This window comes from Phalacrocorax carbo, chromosome 9 (assembly GCF_963921805.1).
Source record: "Phalacrocorax carbo chromosome 9, bPhaCar2.1, whole genome shotgun sequence".
Lineage (NCBI taxonomy): Eukaryota > Metazoa > Chordata > Aves > Suliformes > Phalacrocoracidae > Phalacrocorax > Phalacrocorax carbo.
In genome coordinates this window covers 22,512,525-22,539,635 of record NC_087521.1, presented here as the reverse complement: position 1 = coordinate 22,539,635, position 27,111 = coordinate 22,512,525, and the positions used below count along the sequence as shown (strand labels likewise).

Genomic DNA, 27,111 nt, shown 5'->3' with positions numbered 1-27,111 from the left:
CTATGACTGTCATATAAAAGATAATCTGGAAAGGTTAAATGGATTTCAGTCCAAAAACATTGTTATTTTTTCATCATCACAGCTCAATTTCATTTCAGCTTGCAATTTTTGAAGGGAGCAGTTGAGAGCAGTATTTGAAGACCGAGAGCTAGTACCATCATTACCCCTATGCAAAACAGATATAATATTTACTTCCCACAAAAAGACATTGTGATGCTTTCATTATAATTAGTAAAATTTTTGCAATCCACAGATGGAAAACAGTCGAAAGTCAAACAAACCTTATTTATAAGAAAGTTTTTGCTTTTCAGTCTACTTCTAGACTGCCATTCACATGTTTTGTTCTTTCTTAATCCTACAGAGTCTTCTGCTCTTATGCCTTTAGTTTGTACTTTTATCCTTTTCCTTGAAAGCAGATTATACTGAGTTCTGGCAGAATGCTTTGCACATTTGCCCTACTGAATTTCAAAAAGCCCGACCATTTTATAAAGTCATTAGGAAGCAAAATTTCAATTTCATAAATGTAGTATCATTGACATTACAAAAAAGGTTTTTGCAATCTTAGTTGTGCATTCCTTAACTAACAATCACCACTGAAGAGTAACACTGCTTGACTTCAGTCTACTAAATTTCTTGTATAGTTATTCAAATTTTTAAGAATATCTTTTTTGTTTAGCCAAGAACAACAAAGTAGAGAAACTTAAGACAAGCAAGGAACAAATAAATAGTACTCTTACCCATACCTGTACTGTACCAGCACTTTGTCAAGAGAAACCATCCCCAATCTTCTGTCCTGAGGCATTAAAGCAAAGGTCACAATAACTTGTGCTCATGGAAGATCCTATGGCTTTTCCCATCAGCTTCAGGTGACAGCTGCAGAACCTTGGACGAAATCCAACTCAGGAAATTGCCTTCTAACTACATAGAATAATTTCTACAAATTCAACTGAACAATGTATTTTTCTCCACTCTCCATCTTAAGCTCCTATTGCTGGGCAGCCTTCAGTAACATGAACATTTTACCCAAGAGTTGTTTTGATTTCCAAACAGTCCTAAATAGGTAAATTTCACAAAGTATTTTAGCAACTGAGTTCAAAGGAGCCATAAAAGCTTAAGCTTTTCTATTTGTCATCTTATGTTGAAGAAATGACTTGTGCTAACACAGGATTTTTTTAAACTCTGTATCTAACTTCACAATTGGTAATTTCTTACTCCCTTTTATTTATTTTTCTCCTAGAAATGATGAAAAATAATTTCTTCTTTAAGCTATCTTGTTATAGTCTGATTGTGCCTTCTTAGCATGAGGAAAGAAAATACCTGTTTCTTTGTTTTTAACACAACAGATCTAATAGACAATATGTTTTAGCTGATTACTGTAAACCTGAATTATTTAGAGAAGGACAATGGTCAAAGGCTAAATACTTTCAGCTGCTTGAAAATGCAAGTAGAGCCCCTGATTTAGCTTGTAACACCATTATGAGCCTGATATGTATGGGAAATATTAGGACCAAGGTTCTGTGAATATTATGGCTAAAGGTTTTGGAAATACTGAACTCAGCAAAGCCACCAGGAAGCACTATCCAGGTCTGCTGTCCCACAGAAATTTCATAGTTTAACACTGTCTGCCTCTCTCCATAAGCAACCCCTGGGCAGTGACCCCTTCTGAGGAGGCCCTTCATCTCAGCCAGCTCTGTTCCAGTAGCTTGAACAGGGTGAGGCTTATTGTCAATGGCCATCTTTCTTGGTGCAAAGGGACTGTCGCCCTAAATCACTTTTAATAGATTTGTTTTGCAGACACATGCCTAGACCTGTTGGAAATCTCATACAGTTCCATAAACATTGAATGACTTTGTACTAGAAGATGTAAGTTTTAAAGCTACACCTTCTTAAAAAAACATCCTGTTTCCACATTTCACTTGTGAGTATTCCTCTGTCTTATAATACTTAATACTGGATGAAAAAGATCTTTACAATTTGTGGAGAAAATATAATCTCCCTTGAAGACAAAGCCATTAAGGTTCTTTTGGTGTGCATAGGCTTATTTCCTTCTAACTGCGTACATTTTTATCCACAGTTAGTTTTAGATGATAATATTATTCTCTGTGAAGTATTTCAAATGATATATTGAGTACTTATTCTATCAAACAGCTGCCATAAAATAGTCTTAAAATGGAAGATTAAGATCCCAAAGGTCAGTCAGTGACAGTATTATAATTGCATATACAGTCTTAATACATCCATGGGCATATGCAGTTTTGAATACCATTTTCATATACTGTTTGCTCAATATAGCATCCCCTTATGATCTTAAAAGTACATGTGAAACTCAGAATGAAATAAAGACCAGATAATATTTTCACAGATAAACTACAGGAAAGAGAATAAAGTTTACCCATTCATTTTGAAATTCCAGGTATTTAATAAATTACAGCTTCTAATATGTGCAGGTGGTGTTGGGGGGTGAGGGAGAACTGGAGGGGTACTTTTTTGTTTAAAAGGGAAAATGATTATATTTTAGAGGAGTGGTAGTCTATGAGGATGGTCCTATTTACTAAGAAGCATTAGCCCCTAAATGCAATCCTAATATGATATACAGTAAGTTGCATAGTAAACAGTCCTCTTCTCTGATGTTATCAGGACGTGTAGTATACTAGGTGATAATGCATGTTCCTTCATTAATCTTTAAGTTCAGGGTTTATTTTCTTTGTAGCTTTAATGCTCTTCTTTCACTTTGTTTTGGTTTTGTTAATGTAATATATTATATACATGCTCATGAAGATGAAGAGAAAGAACTAGCAATATTTTCACAAAAATATATTTTGTTTCATAGACCGTGGAATAATTTAACAAGTATGCATACATACCAGGAACGATTACCTAGTACTGTAATATATTTCATCTATTATATTGTATTTCTCTTTCTAAACAGCTACTGTAAAAACTCTCCCAACCGATTCTCATAAAATACAATAGTGTTGCCCGGGTGATCATTACAAAGAGTTATATTTCTGATTTAAACTGTTTCAAGCTGAATAAAATAAGGCAAATTCTGTTCTCATTTATACCTTAATGCAAAATTTTCTTAATAAATTATTATTTAGTGGAATTCTACAAAGCTTTTGTAATGAAATCCAGGACAAGAAGGGAGCCTTCAGTCATATGGAATTTACAGAAAGTTTTTCTCTAATGTGCCCATTTCTTAGAATGCTGTTCATCTCACAGTCTTTACACTTTTAAGTATGTATGTATCATAAACTACAGTGGTATTCATAACCCAGGAATATAGATTTTTTTTCCCCCTTTTTCTTTTGTTACCAGTTTTTTCAGCCTTTTCCTTCAGCAAATATTTAAAACTTCATCTTTTTCTGCCTTCAGAATGTATTTATTGTTGTCTCTCCTCAGTGAAGTTATAGGGCTAATTTATATGCAGCAAATGCATAAAAATTCCATGAGAATCTGCACAAATATTTCTCTATCCTTTTATATAATATCTCATTGTTACGTACTTGATTTCTCTACAAAATACATGTTCTGTACTTCTTAATAAATCATGAGAGAATACCTATTAGATAAGAAGCCAGAAAAGGTGTGAAAAGTTAAAAATGCTGATATGACTTTCCTAAGCAAAAAAGAGAACCCCTTCTATCCATCTAACATATTATGCATAGTCCAACTCAACAGATGTTTGGCTCATCAAAAACTTGAAAGCTGCATGGCTTTCCACCGGAAGGGCATGTTATAAAAAATAAGGTAACAAACAAATTTCATCTCAGCAGCTTTGTTGGGCTATGCTGGAGAAAGTTATAATCAATACATCATATTTTTCCTCAAGTCTGATATTTCTCATGCCCTCAAAAAGTAATATACTTGGGCTTTTGCATAAAAAGGATGGAAAAAAGGAAAACAAAGTAGGGTAGGTATACCAAAAGCACTTTTGGGATATTGTTGTGTCTCACCTGGGAATTGGCTTTTAGTTTTCCAGTTTTAATGTTAAAATCTAGGGATGAAATTCTGTTCTATTTCCCTCTAGTGACCACTTCCATTGAAATAGGAATTCATTCAAATTTATTGAGAAGTACCAGAACAGGAGATGACCCCTCAAGGCAGCCACTCATTCCTCTTGTAGCCAACTATGTAATTCCTGAATTTGACTTCTAGTGAACATGAGGCACAAGATGTGCTTTAGATAAAAGAATAGGGACAAAGACTAAACACAGAGGAGGGCTGTATTCAAGTGTTCTACAATGAAGTTTCCAAAGACATTTTCAATTTTGGTATCTACTGCTCTGTGAACACGCTTTTTGAGATCAACATCTGTGAATGCAAGTGAGACGTATCATTTTCATCCTGTTATCATGGGTTTTAAACAGCATGAACCAATCGCTTCCACAGAAAAAGGTGAATGCCTATTTGAAAGCCACACTGTCTGTCTGAGGTAATGCTTTTGCAGGCATTGGCAATCTTGCTCCAGTTGTATGACCTTTGAGGATGTTCTTTGGTGTTGGGAGTTTATATCTCAGAGTAGAAGAATAAAAAAAAAACCAATTCTAAGCAAAATGTTGCCAGAATTTTCTGCCTCGCCCTTTTCCCTCGTATTACAGACCTAAAATTTTATGAAAAAAACCCAAACAAACAAACAAACAAACAAAAAAAACAACCCAGGCTTTTACAAGAAAAAAAAGGTATTCTTTCTCTTTTAACAGCAAGGAATACATTTAGCAATTGCCGTATGGAATAAAGGAATAAAAATTTTTGTGTGTTCAGGCCTACCTTCATTACTAGAGCTAATCTCTGGATTCAGCGGGAGATATCTTTGAGATCAGCTCACTGAATTTAAAGAATCTTCCTCTATACTTCTTTGCCTAATCTCATGATGTTGTGTTATCTATGCAATGTGCACTCCCACAAGCTCGGACACCAGCACTGAGTGTGAATAACTTTTTCAAAGCCATGTTAAGTGCTATTTCCTAGGTCATTCCTTCTGATAAAACAATGATTCCCGAGACTTCCAGCCAACAGGTCACTCTCAGCCCTAACAATTTCTCCCTAGGTATCAGGCCCTCTTTTCAAGAAAATGTATTTGAAACAGTATAGAAGTAATATAGAACTAAACTAATCTTCACACAACTTAGTAAACCTTTCCTGATCACATCTGAGATCCAGAAGATGCATTTGATTGATCTTTGTAAGTATAATGCCCAGTCACTGTTGCTGGATAATCTTCCCCCTTAGCTAAACAAGTTAACTCAGAACTAAAGTATCAGTAATTCAGTTATGTAGGTTCTCCTTGTTTTGGTTTGGTTTTGTATTAACCAGGAAACAGTAACTCCAGGTTGAACACAGCATTTTCTGTCCTTCCAACCCTCACTACGTTCATTTTGCCTACAGTCTGAATATGTCTTCAGCTACTAGAGAACAAAAAAGTGATGTATCCACATGCATCTTTCCTCACCTTTTGTCAGGTGCTCCAGTGAAAAGAGAATTATAGGAAGTACTTAACAGAAGACCCTTTTATAGTGAGCTCATTATCTTCTGAAATATCTTTATTTCAGTGCAACTTCCTTTCCATTCACATGATTTGTATTTCCTGTCATAGTCTAAGGAATATCTATACTATTTCCATTTCATAAATCCATCATATGAAATAAGTTTAAGGAGAAGACAATAATATTATAAATTTTTTCTCCATTCATCTTTAGAAAGAACATTTTGGTTGAATTTTTACATTAGTGATGAAAAAATTGACTGCACTTGTGCAGAAGAACCTAGTTATTAAAATCTGAATTAATCATATAAAAGGGAAATCCGCATTGCCTTTCAATGTAGTATCCACAAGATCTGCTAAATATTTCTCTTTGATCCGGGTTTTGCCTTTGCTCTCATAATCATGGGGTTTTTTCTCTCTGAAATACTACTATTTATGTTCTATGGACTATCCTGGATATAACATTTAAAGTAATAATTACATGGGTCAGAAGAGATGTCACAAATATTTTGTGAGTTCTTAAATTCAAATCAAAACTTAACTTCAGATTTTAAGAAAAGACTTGCATATTTTTTCTTCCTTTCAAGGGGAAAATATAGGTCATTCTATGAGAAATAATATTGGAGTTATACCAACAGACAATTTGAATCAGAAAGTATCAGGGTTTGAATGATGTGATACTGTCCGATTTAATTATTTAGCAGACATAAGTCTATATATCTTGTTCAGCTCTCACCAAAAAGTAGAACAAAGGACATGTTTCTCTGTGTATGAAGGGTATACTGATATTCTTCTGAATCCCAGGAGATGGAGGCATGAAGACCTGGTAAAATGATGAAGGTAAAAGGATGCTGTCATGTTTGGGTCTGGTCTGAGGCATTTTCTGGGCAACCAGCAAAAACACAAAGGGCACAGGACAGGTTTGTGGTGGAACCCTTTCATCATCCAGACAACCACTGGGAAAGGAAGGCAGCAAGAACATTTTGGCAGCAAAGTCTTGAAAGGTCCTGGTGACATTTTTGTTTCTATAAAGGTGAAGAAAGGAAGTAAAGGAAAAGGTCTTCTGGCTGTCTTTCTGGCCAGCCTGGGAGAATTGGTTGAGAAAGTACAGATGCAAAGTAACCTGTCTGAGAGTGACCATGAAATAGATGACAGAACTAAGCATCCTCAGATGATTAGAAAGGACAACACAAATATCACAAATCAGGGAGCTTAGGACAGCAGAGTGCAATAAACACTGGGAGATGGAAGTGCTAGATTTTTACATAACATCAGTAAAAAGGGGAACACGGGAGAGCTGGTAGTGCTGTTAAAAACAAACAAAAAACCCCAAAAAAACAGAAAGAAACCACACAAAAAAAATGAAAACTTACAGGCACAAAATATCCTGAACTGGAGTATCAACAGAAAGGCAAAACATAACTTGTGAGAAAATAAAATGTAGGAGAAAATACTTCATATTTACATTAGTTGTAGTAGAAGGTTATGAAAAATGTTGGTCTATTCCTTGATAGGAATCTTGAGAAGGTCACAGCATTAATGATATCTTTGCTTCTGTCTTCACTAAAAATGTCAAATGTGATCTTACAGCTAACAAAATTAGCAACAGAGACAGAGGTGACTAATAAAACCTAAACATTGACAACAGATTGGAAAATAAGTAAATGAGAAGTTTTAAGATAAGATATGTTCACTGAAAATTTTCTGTGGGTATTTTCCTTCAGCCAGCTCTTTATCCCAGGGATGATAACTGATAACCTTTTGAAAACTTGTCAAAAATAAGTAAGGCTCCACAACACTGGGAAAAGGCCACTCCTACATCTTTTTTTTTTTTTTTTTGGGGGGGGGGGGCGGGGGGGGAAGAGATGAGAGACAGAAAAGAGGAGAGAAAACCACTCAGCTTAATTTCAGTTCCGGGAAAAATCCTGGAACAAACAGTGAAACAAATCATCACCAAACACCTAAAGGACAGCAAAGGCATAGGTGACTGCCAACACAGACCTTTCAATATCAAATCATTCTAAATGAATCCACTTCTTTGTATGGAAAAATGATCAGAATTGTTAAGCTGCAACAGTGGAAAATAAGTAGACAAAAATAACCATAATAAATCAAAACTAAATTTCACTGAGCTGAATATCCTTTCTCTGACAGGAGCCGCTAGCAGGAGTCAGGGAAGAACATGAAAAAATATAGTAAGTATATACCTAATTTCCTTGTGGTAAGCTGTCCTGGTTTCAATAAATATACAACTTAAAGACTTTTGGAGCTGGAAGTTGTATCAACAACTATGTTGGGCTATTGCATTCAAAATGAAAAGATATTTTAAATAAAGTTCTACAGAATCTGCTATTATACTATATTTTCATAAATAACTTGTATGACATTGTAGATAGAATATACTTATTAAATTTGGAGATCATACCAATATAGGAGAAGTTTCAAGTCCTGAAAGGCCTAGGACTAAAACTCTAAATAATCTTGACACATTAGAGAACTCCCTGCAAAACCAGAATTCATATTGGGTGAAAAAAAATTTAAAGTTATAGACTTAGATTACTCTACACAAATAAAGGATGGGGAATGACAGGTCTGCACAGCTATAAAAGGTCTGAGGATTAAAGCAGATCAGTTCTGAGTGCGTGCCAATAACGTTGCCAAAGGCAAACATGCTGCCTAAATGAAAGGTTGCCTGCAAGAGCTGATGCAGCATCCTCCAGAGCATGTTTTCAGTTAGAAGCACTGCTCCTCAAGATAGTCTAGGTGATCTGGAAGAAATTAAGAGACCAGTAAGAATGATAGAATTCAAGAGAACATTTTCAAGAAAGGTTGAAGGGGTCATTTAATCTAAAGGAGAGAAACCTGAATGGAGATTTAAGAGTTTTCACATGTACAAAGTGTAGCAGTAAGGAAAATACTAAGCAATTCTCCATGACCACTAGGGACAAAGCAAGAAGTTTCACACTTAAATACCAACAAGGAAAATTTAAAGCCAGGCACTAGAAAAACTTTTGAACAACTAGAATTGTCCACAAAAACAGCTCAGTCTCCATCACTGAGGTTTAACAAGGAAAAAGGCAAACAATTATCAAAAAAGGCTTAGGCAAAAATGGTACTGCTTCAGGTAAGGGGGTGGCATCTTGAGTATCTTCCTGCCTTGTTTTCTGTGAACTTACAAGTTTGTTTTCTCTGTATTTATGCATAAAGACAAATAACTACTAGAACAAATCTCCAATAGATGTAGTAGATGATTATGTGGCTTTATGCAGAAATAAAGCATAATAATAATAAATATATCAATAAAATCAACACTGACTTTACTTTTTTTTTTTCCTGAAGGAACTTAGACTACATGGCTGTAATGGTTTCTTCTGGCCTTAGCATTTGAGAAACTCCAAATAGATTAACTCAAACATTCACTCCATGCTTTATCAAAGATACTACTGAATTTTTCTTTCACAATATTGTACTGCAATGCTATACAGGAGGCTCTGAAAGGACAAGAAACCATGGACTCAAACTGAAATACAAGAAATTCCATTCAGACTTCAGAAGAAAACTCTTTTACTCTGACTGTAGTCAAATACTGCAACACATTGCCCAGAGATGTTATGGACCCTCCATCCTTAGAGATACTGAAAACCCTGAGTAACCTGTGGTAGTTGACCCTTCTTTGAGCAGGGGTCTGGACTCCAGGGTCTCCAGAGGCCCCTTCTAACCTTGACCTCCTGTGACTCTGTGAGGCCTTGTGAAACCTACATTGCAACTACATTAAATGCATCTATTACAGATCAATGAAGTGAAAACTCAAGAATGAAAGCAAAAAAAAAAAAAAAAAAAGAACATTTTCTCTCCTGTTGTAGTTCACATGGAATTTTTTTCTGCTGCATCTTAATTATTTTCTTTCCAACTGAATGGTTTTTTTCTGAGGAAAATTAGGCTGTTTTCTGCTGTCAGGAGTGTGGGAAATGGATCTGATGAAAGCTAAGTTACAAGCTTTGTGAGTTGCTACCTTATATGTGTGTGATAAGCAGTGATGAAAAAAGTTTAAGAGGGCTTGGTAAAAAGGGGAACATGGTGAGATGCTCCACATGAACTGGAAGTTATAAAGACCAATTTAGCACATTGTCCTAGTTTCAGCTGGGATAAAGTTAATTTTCCTCCTAGTAGCTGGTATAGTGCTGTGTTTGGATTTAGTATGAGAATAAGCTTGATAACACACAGAGGTTTTAGTTGTTGCTAAGTAGTGTTTATACTAAATCAAGGACTTTTCAGCTTCCCATGCTCTGCCGGGTGCACAAGAAGCTGGGTGGGGGCACAGCCAGGACGGCTGACCACAACTGGCCAAAGGGATGTTCCATACTATATGATGTCATGCTCAGTATATAAGCTGGGGGGAGCTGACCAGGGGGTAGCAATCACTGTTCAGGGATGGGCTAGGCATTGGTCAGTGGGTCATGAGCAACCGTATTGGGCACCACTTGCTTTGTATATTATTATAATTATTACTTCTACTACTAGTATTTTACTTTATTTTATTTCAATTATTAAACTGTTCTTATTTCAACCCATGAGTTTTCTCACTTTTACTCTTCGATTCTCTCCCCCAACACACCAGGGGGGTGGTAGTCAGTGAGCAGCTGTGTGGTGCTTAGCTACTGGCTAGGATTAAACTATGACACACAATATTTTAGAATAGATAATATGAAAATACAAATTAGAAAAACAGAAGTTCACAATGGAATATGCTTAAAAGTAAAATGGACAAAATACTGGAAAATGTTCAGTGTGCATAGAAAGACAGGGAATGGAGGCAAAACCAGAGGGAATCAGCTTCCACAGACCAGTGAGGGATGCTGTCAGGTTCTAGACCCTCACCACCAAAATCTGGAGTTTTTCCATATGCAAGTCACATCCTGGGACTGATATAAACCCAATTATACCGTGACTGAGTGTTCATCAGTAATGGTTCTTTTTAAAGGCTCTCAAAGAAAGCTTGTCTTTATTGCAAGGAGAGTGGAAACAGGAAAACCTAACTAACCCAAAACCCTATCAAGCCTATTTTTTCAGAATAAGAATCATGTCCTTTGATTTATCTGTTCCCTCAGAGGAAACCACAGACATAGATAGCACAAACAAACTCTTCCCATGATGCAGGGAAGAGTTAGATACTTCTGAATGTGAGTGAGAATCATCAGTAAATATAGCAAGCACTAAAAGATTGTGCAAGCCAGACAGCCTCAAAATGTCTTTTGGATGTTGGCATTTATACCAACTATTTTGGAAACGGAAGACTCCTTAATTCATTTAAATGGCTGAAAAATGGAAGTGGTGATTGTACTTTATGTTATAGATTAGAAGTGCTTTCATGCAGGAAATAGAAATTCTGAATACAAGACCTTCTCCAGCCTGCTGGTTCAAACTCAAAATTTCCATCTTCCACCAGCATGGTTAACAACATTGTCTAAAAGGAAAGTCTGGATGGGAATCATTTTCCTGCAGAAGCTGTGTCATCATGCAATAAAGAATTCACTGTTCTCATATACTAATAGGTTTACTACTAAGATGTACTAACAAATTGAGAATGTAATTTCATTTGAAAATGAAAAATAAAGGCAAAGTCACTATTAAAAAGAATTCATCTGTGAATGGCAAATTGCCTCCTGGAGCAAATGCACTCATTACACTCAGAGGATGAGATCTCCCACAGTTAAATAAAACTAGTAGGAAAAATTATTGCTTGATAAATCAGAGTAATTAAATTTTGCACATGTGAATGCTACCGCACCTCTGTCTTCAGTGCAACAAGGCCAGCCCTGTAGCACAGAAACACCACATAAAACTCAGCCCTTTACTCCCTGAAAAAATCTATTAGTTAAAAAAGTGGCACACCTTTTCCTTGTTAGCTCTTCAGTAATAAGAAATGGGAAATCATGCCCCACAAATCTACTGGGATCAGAGCAGCCAAAACAGTGGTGACACTATCTAGTTCCTGTTCAGCTTCTGACAATATTCCACCAATCATTAGTGTGTCTTCTAGCCTTTTAAACACATCTCATTCTAAAGCAATAAACTCTGTTTTCCTTTGGGAACCTGCCTGAAAGGTCATTTGTTAGTTGTTCTGCCTTACATGTTAATTTTTGTATACAAGGTAAATACCTCTGTTTCCAGTTATAACCTTCCATAGGACAGATACTTCCCCATGAGACCTTTAAACTTTATAGGTACTCTTATTGCTCTGTATTAATACTGAAAGAAAGCTTCTGCAATTATCCTTTCAAATTCTAAAAATTAATTCTTGACTATTTGAAATAATTTGTGTTCAGGCTATCTAAACACAGTTATCTACATGTAGGCATACACATGTGCATCATTTGTTCATCCACCCACTGTACTCAGCAGAAATCTAGCCAATGCAACATAGAACATGATTCAGTTCATCCTGACCTAGGGAACCAGCAGCTGCTGAGCTGAATCACTTGCTCACCTCCAGTGACTCCAGGCTTGAACTTTAATGACTCTAATAAGGGCTTTGATACCAAATCTTTAATCCATTGCCCACACAGATGAGACAGCGTAACCTGCCTGTCCTCCCGCTGGCAATAGGTCTCCCAGACCCATCAGTGTGTCTTGCAAACTCTAGGACATCTGAAATGGCAGCAGTTCCAGTGCGTGGGCAACTGAACTGTTACAGGGATGTTATATTGCATGATGACACAGCTTCTGCAGGAAAGTGATTCCCATCCTAGCTAGAGGCTAGGCAAGCCTCTAGCCCACAAACAGACCCCTACAGGTAGGTGTACCAAATTTAAGTAATACATTTGCCAGCTGGATCTATGGAATTAAAAAACTTAACAGGACCTATATCTGGAAAGGCCATGTCACTGCCACAGTGTATGCAGCACTCATTAAAAATTGGCTTATGATGGTTTCCCTCCTATAATTCAGGAGAAGACTAACAGGAAAAAAGCACAGCACAAGCTCCTTCATATATTCTCCTCAAGAGTACAAGGATGTATTGCATATCCTGTCTTCCGAACCAATCAAGCAGAAAGCACCAGTAATCACTTTCAAAAGGGTTACAGAAGAGTGACTTTGGGGCTTAAAGGTCATTTTAGGGCATAGTTATATGGTCAGATTTAGATGGTCATGAGTTAATTCACTCCACATTTCATCCTTGGAAGTGGTTCAAGGCCAGGTTGGATATAGGGCTTTAAGCAACCTGGTCTGGTGGAAGGTGTCCATGCCCATGGCAGAGGGGTTGGAACTACATAAACTTTAAGGTCCCTTCCAATCCAAACAATTCTATGATATCTCCTCAGGTTTGCAAGCCATCTAGATTCATTATCATAGGGTAGTATTTGAGTTAAAAATTCACACCAGGCCGGCTCAGTAGATGGCAAACTTGGCTACTCTCCAAGCTGGAGTGGGCCTATGCTGCAGTATCTTGGAGCATGGATGGCATCAGTAACTAGTAACCTTTGATCATTTAGATGTATTCAGACAATTTGGTGCTGAGCCCCTTACCACAAAATCACCACAATTTTGGTAAATTGAGACATCAGGCAACAAAAGACCCATGATGCACTAAGGCAGTGTCTCTACATAGAAATACAACTTCACCTTTCGACGTCTATATTTGACAATAAAGAGAAGTTGTCTTTCATTAAGAGAATCTAAGCAAAAAAATATTTTGCCAGTGGCCTAATGATCTGTAAAAATCAGTTCCCTAAAACAGTTTCCCTAAAAATGTTTGGACAACCTTATTACCCATGTGATCTCTGTGAATTTAGTCTTAACTTCTCCACTACAGAATTTTTTGTAGGAATTGACCATAATAAATGTGATTATGGATGCAGGTTTACACAGGTCTAGTTCCCAGTGTAACTTATCCATTAGGTAGTTAGCTATTCTACTAGATTAAATACTGCTAGATGACTGGGTAAGGTCTTTGAGCTTCTTCCCAACGTGCCTCTTGAGTGCATGTGTCATGTCTAGCAAAAACTGTAGTGTCCACTGAAAGAAAGACGACATGTAGCAGATGCTCAGCTGCATCTCTTTTTTGACCGCAGTGACTGCTCTGAGAAGTAAACAATCCACTCAGTAATATAAACTGCTGCAAATGCTCACTATTGATTGTATCATTTTATTATTACCTTGCTCATTCCCTTTCCTTAAACAGCTTTGTTCAAATTCCCCTACCAATATATATACTCCTGAATATTTTTCAGCTATATCCTTTCTCTCCAGGCAGAGCCCACACTTCCTTTTTGCTCCAAGACTGTTCTCTCTCTTTTCCAAAACAGTTCTCAGTGTCTATATGTATGGTTGTTTTATTGTTTTTGTAAGGCATTTATTCTTGGAATTAGTTCCTGCTTTTTTGACTAATGGATGGCATGTTCTATAAAGTATTCTGTCTCTAAATCAGACAGTGAGAGAAAAAACTATGATGTCTCCTATTTTCAGAATCAAAAGGGCAGCTGATGTTAAAAAGCAAAATAAAAAATGTGACCTTAAAACAACATGGTTCACGAGGACACTGCCTTTTAGGGTCAACGTCCAATTTATCTCAGCATGCTTGCATGGTAAGGATTGCAAAGTAAGACTAATGAGCATGGCAGAAACATATGCAGTAATTCATCATCATAACAAAGCATAGCACAATTATCAGGAATTTCAGATGCCTGTAGGCTTCACACAATTGCACAGAAACGAATTGTTTGGTCTGCTCAGTTAGAAGTGCATGAATGCTGGACCAAAAAATAGAAGGGGATTGTTGCCACGGACATATACAAATCACCCTTTTATGACATGACAAGTGTACAGTTTGGCTCTCTTTTCTGGTTTGCACACGGAAATTGTATTCAGTGCCTGCCCAAATAGGTCTCTATGTTCTGCAAAAGGACATGTCCCAGAAAACTGCAGGGGTAGAGGACTTAATGGATATGACCATGACACCTTTCTCATGCTTGCCAAAAACTTTAATACAGCAATAGTTCTCAAGTAAGACTGGAAGGAAGGGAAACCTTTAATTAGTTGTAGTTTACTTACTTCAAAAAAATTGTCTTCGCTTGGTGTTTCTTACTGAGAAAAGACTAACATCAGCATCATCTTGTGAATAATTGGGTTTGGTCCTGTTCCTGGTTTTCAGCTATCTGGAGTACAGTTTAGGCTGCTGTTTATTTGACTTTCCTCCCAGAGGACCACTCTTCTGCAGGAGACTTAAAGCTATGCAATGCTTACACAGACATTCCTTGCACTTCTAATAGCAGAGAACAAGACCCATTCTGAGTAAGCACTAATAATAGACAACACTGCAAGTAGCTGCTGGGGGCTCACATGACTGAGAGACATAATAGTAAAGGCAAAGTCACTGCTGAAAGGAGCAGATAGATTGCATTTGCTATCACAGATCTCTACCGTGTTGCAGTGATCATGCCATTTAGGTAAAGTGGGATTTTGAGGGCAAAAGTCTAATGAAAATAAGTAGGCATTATATAACCATGCTTGGAAGGCAAATTTTCTGCAATATTCCTTAGTGACTAGGAGCTGCCTTTCTTTAAAGTATTTATACAGCTCAGCTCTAGCAATTTAATGGTTGGGAGATGCTAAGAAAATAAATTAGATTTTGGTACACAGTGGGCAAATTAATTTCAGGGGTATATGTAACTCTTAGCACTTAAGATCCGCAACCATGTCATGACCCATATCAACATTAAGGTCCCAGCTTTTCAGGGAACTTTGGATAGTACACATCACACGACAGCTTTTTAGGAGACATCATCATGCTGCAGAAATGCCCTGTATACAAATGTCTTGTTTCAGGGAATGCCTTAGCTCCACCAGATTATCCATTGTGGTTAGGACTGCACTGGTGAGGCTCCAGGGACACATCTGGCCCAGGGAGAGGATTTACCCCTAGGTTCTTTTTTTCATGTTTGTTTGAATTGTTTGTCTCTGTTGCTTTCATGTTTTTTTTCCTCACCTCATTTACTTTATTGATCCTGTCTTTCCTCCTGATTCTCTGTTTCCTGGTTACTTCTGGTATAGCGCCAGGATGGGAATTCCCATGGGGAGCCCCACTTGGCCACTTTCTGCTGAGTAAAACAGCCAAACTTGGCAAAGGGAAGGTACTTTTGTCTGAAGCAATGGGGAAAATTGCTGGAAGGGTCCATCTTGGGTGCGACAGGTTCAGTGATCTGTCATGCTGCTGCAGATATCAGGTAAAAGTGCAGACACTATGCATTGCCAGCACTTATCTAAATTACACCCCTGAAGGAACCATGTAAGGTGCAGAGATACTTAAGCTCACTTACTGTGTTTGAGCCTGGTTTGCCAGCACTGCTATCTTAACAGGTGATGCACAGAAGTCAGGTAGTCTCCAGCAAGGAGGAGCCTGCTGCAGTCAACAAACACCTTACGGGGGAAAATATATCAACCATTAAAAACAGCCTGAAATTAATCTCACTGGATGGGTGAATTCTGCCAAATTCTTTGAATTCTCAGAAACTAGTTTAATGTACCCTTAATTTATGGATCTAATTTTTACAATGTAAACAACTTTCAAATAAGATTTTATTGCATTTGAATATCATTCTTGTTGTGTTCTGTACTTTCTTATTTCACTTCCAAAGAATTTTGTGATGATTAACTCATGCATTATGTGATGCCATGTGTAATGCTCCCTTGTGACAATAACTCAAATTGCTATTTTCATGTCATCTTCCTCTCTCTCACTCTTATTTTGTTCTTACTCCAGAGTAACTAGAAGATCTATACCCTCACTCATATGGACAGAAACATTTTCAATTGAATATTTCTGGCTTCTTTTGCTGCCAGCTCACACAGACTAAGGCAATGGCTAAGTGAAAGTATCCGTCTACTACAGCTTTGCTTCCAGTTGCTACAGAGCTCACTTTTCTGCAGGACCTTCATCTGCAGAGCTCAGGCACTCATCCAAAGAGCAACTGATCAAAAGCTGTTCTTGAAAATACTCGCAAAGGATTTGGTGTGGGGGGATGTTCTTGTATTTCTGATGGCCATGAATAAGTAGTATGTAAACTCTTCCAATGACTGGCTAGTCAATAAGGCATACAGAAAGCATTCAGTTCAAACAAGCAAGAAGCAAGCTCATATCTTTTCAATTTTTTTAAACAACAGCACAGTTTGATAGCTTGACTAATTAATGAGTTTCGCCGATACCACTCAAAATAAGACACAGCACTATTAAACCTTCATTCTGGATATCAACAGAGAAAGAGAGCTCCTAGAAGTAACTGATCATGGATGGAAGGGAAATAATTTATTAGAACATTATTCTTAACCTGAATAAAGATGCAAACAGATTCATTTCATTTTATCATCTGAATAGAAGAAATAGACCTAAAGCAGTAAAGTCCTATAATTCTGACAGTGCCGTAAGAGCATGTATAACATGTACAGAAAACCTACAACAAGGGGAAATGCTGAAAAAACTGGGAGGGAAGAAAGTGACAGCAAAAGACATGCAATCAAGAGAGATTTAAGGCTTGTCTTGCATTTTAGTTGTCCTCGGTCACATTGGTAGCATGTTACTGCTCACCAACTCCATAGCCCAAACCTAGTTAGATAACATTAAGCAAATCCAGGAGAGGAAAATTCAACTATCAGGAGAAGGCACAGATTGAGCATTTATTTTCCACAAGGCGTTCTATGTGCAAGCCCCTACAAAGCAAAAACCAGAATGAAAACAGCAAGGTCTATGCAAATGGAGGTATGAGGTCAATAACTTTTTGAACCTTTTCAGCAAGGGCTGGCACTAGGAAACTCTATCATCTTGTAACAAGAAATACAGTCTAAAAGGATTTATTAAGAGTATTAAGTCCACCTCCTTGTGAGAGCAGGACTGTTCTCAAAATGCCCCGAGCAGCAGTTTCTAGCTGAGCTTTAAATGCATGAAACAATGGCTTTTCTATTCCTTGCCTTGAAATACATCCAAGCTTGGGATTCAGTATGCAGTGGCTTTTGCTCTTCTCCACTTAGAGATGCTATATATGCAATAGAAAACCACAATTTACATTAGCTGGGTATATACCAGAATGTGCTCAATCAGTAAAAATATTTTCTTATCTGCATTTAGGGGCTGTATGAATGCAGCCTCAATAGCTGCCAGACACTAGCACAGAAAAGGCCTTAGTCTTTCACATCACAACCTGATCACCTGTTCTTTTATCCTATTACTCCTACAAACACAGCACCCTGAGGAACATCTCCAGACACTCTTCCTCCTTGCTGTCAAGGTCACTTACAGACATTTGTAGATATTCACCTATCCTTAGTAAAATGAGAGACATTTCACTTTCTTTTGTACTTCCTCATCTAATAATGTTTCCCTCTGAATTGCCTTCAGTTCACTGCACTGTTAATTAGCTTTTCTGCATTACCAGAGATGGATACATCTCAGCAGTGACTTAAGCAGTTTTGCTATAGCTTGTGTTTCGGTTTCCATTCACAAGACACTTCAACCTATATTAGTCACATTTTTTTGCCCTTGTAATACTTTAGCCTTTACATAATATGTCTCATTCTAAAGTAAAAAAGGGCAGAGCAGCTGAGGAAGTAGAAGTCCAAATACTAATATCTGTCTTTGCCTGAAATACTCATGTTGGCCAGGAGACAATATAACATTTTCTGAGTGTTTGTCAACTCAGTATTTTCTACAAGTCATTTGGATTATTAAACAAGAATAGTTAAGCCTTGTTTAAATACCAGTATAATGGGACCTTAGTTCTTTAGAAATATTGTTGTAAGCCAAAGTTTCATAGAAAAAAAGAATCCCAAACCTTGTAACCACCACAATACCTATATAAGACAGTCGTGTCACTGTGGCAAGGTTTTCTTTAACAGAATGTAAACAGCACACAGCTTTTCATTCACAAAGGACGCATTTATAGCTCTCATACACTTTCCATTTTTATTACCTAATTATTAGAGAGACAATTTGTATTAGTAAACAGTTCATACAGTGTCTGAACCTCTTATCATTACAATGAACATGGCCATAAAGTTATTTAGCTACATAATACTAGAACGTGTCTGACTTACACAAATGTTGAATCATTTAGAGGTTTAAAGCAGAGGTTTCCCAAACTGGTGGTCTATAGACTCCTGCCAGTGGCTGCAGTTGAAGGTTTATAGTTGTCTTGCTACATGGTGTTCATTCCCTACAGCTAGTGGGGAGAGAAAAGATTAACAAAGAACAAACATTGACCAAGAAAAAATATTTCAGTTTATCAATAGCAATAAAACTCTTTTTTTGCTAAAGATTATAGCCCTACAGTTTCTCCTAATAACTTTTGCATTTTATCAAACAGGTTGCTTGTACTGAAGTTTTCTCTTTCAGACTGTTTTCTCTTTTCCAATCCAACCAGTTCTGAGAAAAAACCTGGAGAATATGTTATTTGCAAGGTATTTTTAACAGGCAAAACAGTTCACAACCTCAGAAACAGGTAAAAAGAGAAGTGTCAGCTGGCCTAGGAAGAAGCTTGCTGATGACTAAAATGCAAAAAGTGAGTGTACAAGGAAGGGCAGCAAGAAGAGGCAATGAAACAACTGCATGGTTCAGCACAAAATCAGGAAAGCCAAAACCATCTGAAGCTGAATTTATGGAGGCTAACACAAGGAGGGATTGTAGAGGTCCCTGAGCCTGCAATAGGAAACTTAACAAAAACATGGGTGTACTGTTGGGTGGAGAAAAAGAACTAGTAGTGAACAGCACTAGAAAGGCTGAATGCCTTTTTTGCCTTCATCTTCGTAGGCAAAGCCTGCTCCTGGACCTCTGCTTATAGTATGGTCTGCAAAGAAGAGGGGCGACCAGCAGCAGGGGAGCAAGAGGTCAGGAACTGCTTACAAGCTGGACACAGTCAAATCTTAGGGGCTGGTTTGGATGCCCATAGAGGTTGCCAACATGACGTAAGGCTACTGTCTATCACCTGTGAAAAACTGCAGCAATCACAGGAGGTCCATGATGACTAGAAAAAAGGCTAATATAGCGTCCATTTTAGGGGAATGATGGCTATATCAGATACCAAGCCACAATTCAATATACAGGGACCTTAATAAACTCAAGGACTAGGACAGCAGAAACCTCACGAGGTTCATCAAGGAATGGTGCAAAGTTCTGCCGCTGGGGAGGAATAACCCCATGTCGCAGTACAGCACGGGAACCCACTGGCCAAGTAGCACCCTGCAGAAAAAGACTCATGAATGTCTTATCACAATTAGTTGTAAAGCAGAATTGTATTTGTGCTTCCATTTCCCATGCCATCCTCTCACCTCTGTCTCTAAATTATTCTGCTTTGTTCATTCTCCGGTTGCCCGCAAGTAACACCTTCTACTAGGATCCAGCTCTCCATGCCCTCATACCTCCCACCACATATATTTCACCATATCCAGCTCTTGCGTCCTGCATCCCAGGCCCATGTTACAAATCTGAAGACACAAGTCTAAGTATAGTCTTGGGTGTTGCTCAAAGGTCCTGGGTGCAAGATAAGGACTCACACAGGAACAACTTTCTGTTCCTCATCTAATATACCTCCTACCCTGCTGCCTTAGAGCAGTCGTTTATCTCCATGACATGTTTGAAATAAAAAGCCACTCTTTATTAACTGAGGAGAGAAACACCTCAGACTACCTCATTGACCCCAGAAAGTAAGAGCCTAAACACAAGCAGTGAGACACAAAGTTACTGTAGTGCAATTATTCTTTGCACATTTATGGACTATTGCCCCCAACATTTTCAGAGGAGTACAGAATAATTCAATCTAAGGTGATTTACTTTATTCTTAAACGTGATTTACCTAATTGTTTAAGGTCATTTACCTTGTTGAAGCTAGGTTACCTTCCTTGTGTGTTAGAGTACTAAAACAATTGCTGTAATACAGCTGGTGTGTGTAACTTGGTAAAGCTGAAAAAATTAAAAGCATTTAGCAGGACAGGTTTGGACTGCAGGTCACTGAGGCCCATCCTGCATAGTGGATGGCCACTGGGAGGTCCTCAGTGTCTGCTGTTGGGCAGACTGGAATCACATCAGCATGGGAAACTGGGTCCCCCAGCACACCCTGGCAGTGGGGCTACACACACAGTAGGGGCTTAAAGCTCTTTTGGACAGAGACACTTAATCTGGGCCCCAACACATCTCAGAGGCCTACCCTACCACACAGCCTTCAATCAGAAAGGAGAGTGGTACCAACCTACGTTTCTAAGAGAAACAAATGCATATTTTTTCAGACCATTTTGGGCTAAAAATATGATTAGTTTTAGGATAGCCTCAAGTATGTTTTTTAAATTAATAAAATGTTCAGTAATTTTATTTTGTCCTACTCCAGTTAAACATGCCATAATTTCAGTATACATAATTTCCATAAACAGTTGCTGAATTTAGCACATGATTATATATAGAGAGGAGTTTTGGCCTTGGTTTTGTTATAATTGCCCCTGCAACTTTTGCAATACCCCTTTATTTCTCAGTCATTGTCTCCTCACCTTATTCAATGTCATTACTTCTAATTCCCATCCTAATAAACTCACATTAAGAACCACAGATAAAAAGGGTGCAGAAACAACACATACTACTACACAGAAAATAGACCTGCAAATTGCTGGTCTCAAAAACACATTTCAAATTACCTTGCTTTTTTTTTTGTGGCGTTTTTTGTTTGTGTTTGTTTTTTTTTTTTAACCAATGATGGCTAAAATCAAGTTCAGGAATGCACTAAAGAATCCTTGTTTATCAAAAGATAAAATCTTTTCAATATGACAAAATGGAGACTCAACTGCTCAAAGATCATGAGCAATTCAAAACTTTCTCAGGTCTAATGAAAAACTGCTCTAACTGTAAGATATAAAAGATTCATGTCAGTAGAGATTTATGTTCATGAAAGTAGAACGATACTTAATGGTTAGTGAACTGCATTGGAATATTCCTTTAAAGAAATTTCTTTTCTTCTATGTCTATGTTACAATGAATTTTATTTCATCCAACCCATGTGAAAACTTCAAATTCTTATACAGGTTAGGGGTTTACTGCTACCCCAAAATTCAAGCAAACTTGTGGGCATCCACATCTAGGCCTGATCTTCATAGAGCAAACTGGTTTCAGAAAAGGAAGAAATTTTGGGAATTACTGGTTAGCCCTAAGCTCATAAGCAATAATGGAAAAATAATAACTGTAATGAAAACAGCAAGTTCAGTAAGAACCTTTACAGAAATGTAATTTTGGATACCTCAATACACTGCAGGGAGAAGCAAACTTGCATGGAAGGTACACTGCAGTTCTTTCTAATGCCTATGTTCTGGTCTTCACCTAGTGAGACACCAATGAATGTGGAAACAATAATTATACTGGTTTCCTATATTTTGGGCCTCTCAATAGTTTGTCCGCTCAAACATGTAACACCACAGCTGCATTCTCTGAATATTTTCAGCTTGATTATAGAGCTCCTGCAACCTGTTTTATATTGTTTATGCCAGCCAATAACCCAAAAGAACAAAAACAGACTAATGCCTGGAGAGATGCTGTAAGCATAGCTTCCTAGCCACATGCACATAAGCAGAATTAGCAGCGATATCTATGAAATATCCAGCTAATCTAATGCTTGGGAAAGTACAAAAATCTTAATTTAGCCATCAGTCTTTCATCTGAGTTTACCATGAACTCTCTATTTCCTTTAGTTACTTTGATGTCCACAGGAAAAAAGCTTGTATTCAATTGCCCCCTCCCATTTTTTAGGCTGTTCAGACTGTGCTGCAGTTCTTACATAACATACGGTGGGGTCAGGTGGGTCAAACCTTGCATAATTGGAGTTTTCTGCCAGGTTTGATGGACAACATCATTCCTTTCAGAGCAAACAATTCTGTCTTCCCTAGCCTGTAGAATTTCTTTCTGTTGTCTTATCACTGTTTTTCACATATAACACACTTATCCATGTACATTTTCACTTCAGCACACTGGCCTGGGCAACCAGTACCTGTCTTGCTTCAACCTCACTCTACTTTTGTCTCTATTCCATGTTCTCAGCACCTACCTGTTGGAACTACTGTTCCCACTGTAACTGCAAACCTGTTTTGTTACACACAGCTCCTCACTTCTTCCACCTCCTAAAAACCAGCATGTTCCTATGGTTTTTTATGCTGCCACAAGAATTTGTGCAGCCCCACACCAAACCATGTCAGGGAACCGGTGCAGATTTAAGCTTAGCAAGCAAAAAAGCAGTGTGCATATTTCTTTAGCAATGCTGCATTATGCCATCTTCAAGTATTTGTATTAGTATGGGATCAGTATTAAGAACTCTAGATTCAGAAAGTCAGAGCAGTCCTGAAGTATGAACAATTAATATTCTAAATATCCCTTAACATACTGATCTTGTCAGAGAGCACAGTGTCTGAAGCAGGAAAATTTAATCATTCCAAGTTCCAGTTTATCTGCCTGCAGTCCGATTTCTGACTCCCAGGACATGTCTGGGAACCATCACAGCTTGTTAGCTCAGAGCTAGCAACCTCTTCTCTGACAGTTCCTTCTCCGTAGGGGAGGGTGACATGTCCAAGACTTGGGATCCCTAGTTCGGCTTAGCTTGAAACACCTCAGGAGTTTCTTTTGTGGTTTCTCAAACTGATCACCATGCTTTACTTTCCTATGTAGCCCTTATGCTGTCTGTTCATTTTCTGTGAGCTTCAATTTTTAACCACTGTTGAAACAGGCAGGCATACAGGCCATTTTATTTTTGGACACCAATGTGGATGGTGAGAAGCAAGACATATATTGTGGTCTTGCTATGAACTTCATTTTTGTTCTTCAACATTTTAGTCTCTTGGTTTAAATGCATAGATAAGTAATTTGAACTTGGAGTGTCTGTTGTGTCACAGGAAAAAACATGGTAATCATCACTCTAATTATTCTGCTCACGTGTAGTCATCCATACCAGGCCATACACTTTTGAAAGTTTGCATATCAAAAAGTTAATTAACAAATATATTCCATTTCCATATGTCTTCCTCCAAAGGTTACTGCAACAACATTTCCTGAACATCCTTTAACAATTTAATGGCAGCCTGGCAGTGGTATCATGACAAATAAGTTTAAATGACATACAGATTGCAGTGGCAGAATACAAAGTATAATGAAGCAATGTCCTTCTTATGGAGATTTGACATGAAAAACATTGACCTGTGGTCCTAAGTCATTTTCATAATACAAAAGCTTTCTTGGTAATAAAAACAAATCAGTCAATGTTCTGAAAGACTAATATAATAAACCATCAGGGAAGCTATTCAGCTGTGTTAACTCCATTTAGTGAAACAGGAGTCATTATTATTCCACATGTGTACTTAAAGTTTGGTGATAACATTAGCTGCACTATGACAAAGTAGCCTCCGTGATTAATGGAGATGCCTCCAGAAATGGCAGTGGGACTCAACTCAGAAACATATGCTACCTTGCTGGTCATATTAAACAAAGCCAGCCTGACATTAGGAACACAGGGCTGGACTTAAATGACAGGACAGAATATTAATTGCAGAGAAGCTGAAGATAGTGCAGTGGCCCCGCATGAAATATTGCCAACTCAGAGACTGTTTATATTAAGACAAGTGACTAGAACACGAGGTGGATGAAAGAGGGCCCAGAAGTGCAAATATTCCACAAGGGAAGGGAAAAAAAGAAGGGAAAGATAAAAAGTACCTTCGGTCCATGAACCCCATACTGATTCTTGACAAATGGATACTATACTGCTTTGCTAGAGAAACAAATTGTGCCTCATAATTTCCTTTGCAAAGTAAAGTGGTATTGCTATAGGCACTGAGACTAGGGGAAATTAAGTTATTTACAATAAATTTGTGGTGTCGGTAGAAAAGGATCACAGGCTATGGTTACAAACTGCTTTTTAACTGTAAGCTCATCCTTTCGCACACATTCAGAAGCTGTCATTTCCTGGGGAGCTGAAATGTCATAACAATTCTTTTCTTTATCAGCCTCACTCTCATTTGCAAGTATCTTTTGCCTTCTGGTTTCTAAATGAGACAGTATTTGGAAATATCAAGGTACCAGGGGAGATGTCATTGAAGTATTTCTGATCTGAACTGGAAACAACCTGCTGGAAGTTTTTCAAGAGACCCAGGAGACCTCCTTTTTAACCACTCCTTTCCTTATCCTGCAGTGATTTTTGGAGATTTTACACACTTAAACCAGTTCTGTCCTAATCTATAGCACAAGCAACTCCACAAAATCCCATCAGGATTTTGTCCAATTGCACAAGGTCCAGTCAAATAAGCACAAAAGCCAAACAAAAGCTGTCAGCAGGGAGTTTGTAGAATATACCACAAAAAGTTGTGAACCATTTGCTTAAGAAAGGGATAAATGGACATGCAGAGCAGAATAGAAGGGTAGAGAAAAGAAGGTAAATTAAAGGACTGGATAATACAGTCAGAGCTGAAAAAGGTATCACAGATAAAGGTAAGCAACATCTGCATGATTAGCAAGATATAAGGTAGCCAGTCTATGGCTGAAAGGGCTACATAAAATGAAAGTGTTTTAAAGTTCTGCACAAATTCAGAAGAGTTGTTCCTGCTGATGCAACAAAAACAGCTAATTATGATGGACATAATACTGAGAGATCCCACTTGAATTCAGGTCTACCAGGCACTGCACAAGCAAACTGGTAGACTATTTCGTGCCCTATCAGCTTAAGATATGAAATGATAGGGATACACAATGAAATAGAACTAAGAAAAAAAATATTTCAATGCCCCTGTTATTATATCTGTGTGTAAAACTAGATTATTAATAAGTCTACCAAGAACAGCAGCAGGTGCCACATCAAAATATATCTTGGTAAGAAAACCAAGGACTTCACACCCATAGCTGACAAAGTAGTCAAGTATCCTGGACTGTGGGGAAAAAAGCATTGCCTCAGCAAAGATGAAAAAATTACTGTCCGTCTTTAACTGGCATTAATACTTAATTGTGAGTTCTCTCTAAAATCTGAATGGCTTTTCAAAGGGAAATTTTATATACTCTAGTATTTTTTTCATATGATACATCTTAAAAAATAAAATTAGTTTTCCAGCGCAAAACTGAATTTATATAATCTAGATAACAACTGCTGTTTCAATTTCCTGGCAAGAATTAATATCAGATAACACTATATGATTGCAAAAGAAGTTTGCTTTAAGAATTTGCCACTCACACTGGTTATTGCAGTATTTTATATACTTAGATCAGTTACTACCACTTGGATAGGTATAAGAGATCCTGTGTTTGTTTATTAATCAACCTTTCATGAAACATGCATGTTATTCACAAGCTTATGACCAATTAACCTCCAAAGGGACTTTCAGAGGGACTCCCATGATTTACAAAATTAACATACCAGCCTTAGTTTTTAAGTTTTAAACTTGTGTAGCTGATATACAATTTTTTAAAAATCACATTTTGTCTAACCTTTGTAAAAGCCTAGTTGAATGTTTTTGTCTCTTACCATCACCCTTAGATCGTCTCTTTCTGTTACAGACTTGAACTTGAACAGTGAGATGGTGGAGAACAGCACAGGAGCATTTGCCATTCCTCAGCCTACATCCCATGCTGGTCCTCTTATATAAGTTCAGCACAGAAGCTCTCATTAAGAAAGAGGGAATGCAATGATACTGTTGTACTTCTTAGAGGCTGATTGGCTGGGTTGCTGAAAATTACAGTAGCCTGTATAAACTCCCTGTGGTCTGGCTGTTGTGGCTTCTCTTGCTAAGGAAATAAGGTGGTGTGACTCTTTCCCAAATGTGAGCCTTGCATCCTGTTCCTCCTGCAGAAGCAAAACCAGCAAGCCTGGTTTCCCAAGGCTCATTCTTTCACCATGCAACACCTTCTTGCACATCCCCTCTGTTTATCCCTTTCTTCCCCATGGCAGGAGCGGCCCCAAGCTCTGTATTTGGGGCAGCAAAGTTCAGTTTTGCTTGCAATGCTGAGAAGCCTTGAAACAGCTTCATTTAGAAAGTTCACACTGCACCTTTCTCCAAAGGGAGCAAAGAAAGTGTGTGATCAGACACACTCTCCAAAATGAAAAAAAAGAAATTATATATAAATGTTAAGTAGATCTCCTATTTCAGCACTGACATAATAACTTAGAGAAACTGTATAGACAAACTGAATGTAGACTCCCAGTGAATCACTTTGCTCTGGACGGATTTATTCTCTCTTGATACCAGCTGAATTTGTCTTGAATGGAAAGAGAGGCAAAAGATCTCATAAGGTCAGATAATCAGAAATAAACTTAGCAAGATAAAGCAGATGAATTCTTGTCTTCCCCTTCTATTGATTTAGCTTTAACTTCTCCACGAAGACCTCTGCAAAACCTCAGCAAAATCAGCCAGGGTAGTATAGCAGTTGACCCCATTAAGGGAGTACAAGGATTGTAATGTGTTGAAGAGTCTCAGTTCCCCCGTCTCCTAGATGGTTTGCAGACAGGATGAGGAGCAGTGGGACATCCTCTCTACAGGCATTAGCTCCTCCTAGAAGGTGAATCACAGGACCACGGTGCCAGTCACAGTCACTCTGCAGAGATGACTTCCACTGCTCCAGAAACACTTCTCCAAAAATATTC

General features: G+C 37.9%; 1 protein-coding gene across 3 annotated transcripts in view; it reads right to left on the bottom strand.

The window, feature by feature from the left end:
- TUNAR (TCL1 upstream neural differentiation-associated RNA) overlaps nucleotides 1–27,111 on the bottom strand; it is a 184,178-nt gene that overhangs the window by 53,873 nt on the left and 103,194 nt on the right. For 2 of the 3 annotated variants that reach the window (XM_064460700.1, XM_064460701.1), the window contains exon 2: nucleotides 18,569–18,687. The gene's annotated coding sequence lies outside the window, so the exon portion shown is untranslated. Of the gene's footprint in view, nucleotides 1–15,801; nucleotides 15,896–18,568; nucleotides 18,688–27,111 lie in introns of those variants that run through there. The other variant, XM_064460703.1, reaches the window with a different exon arrangement.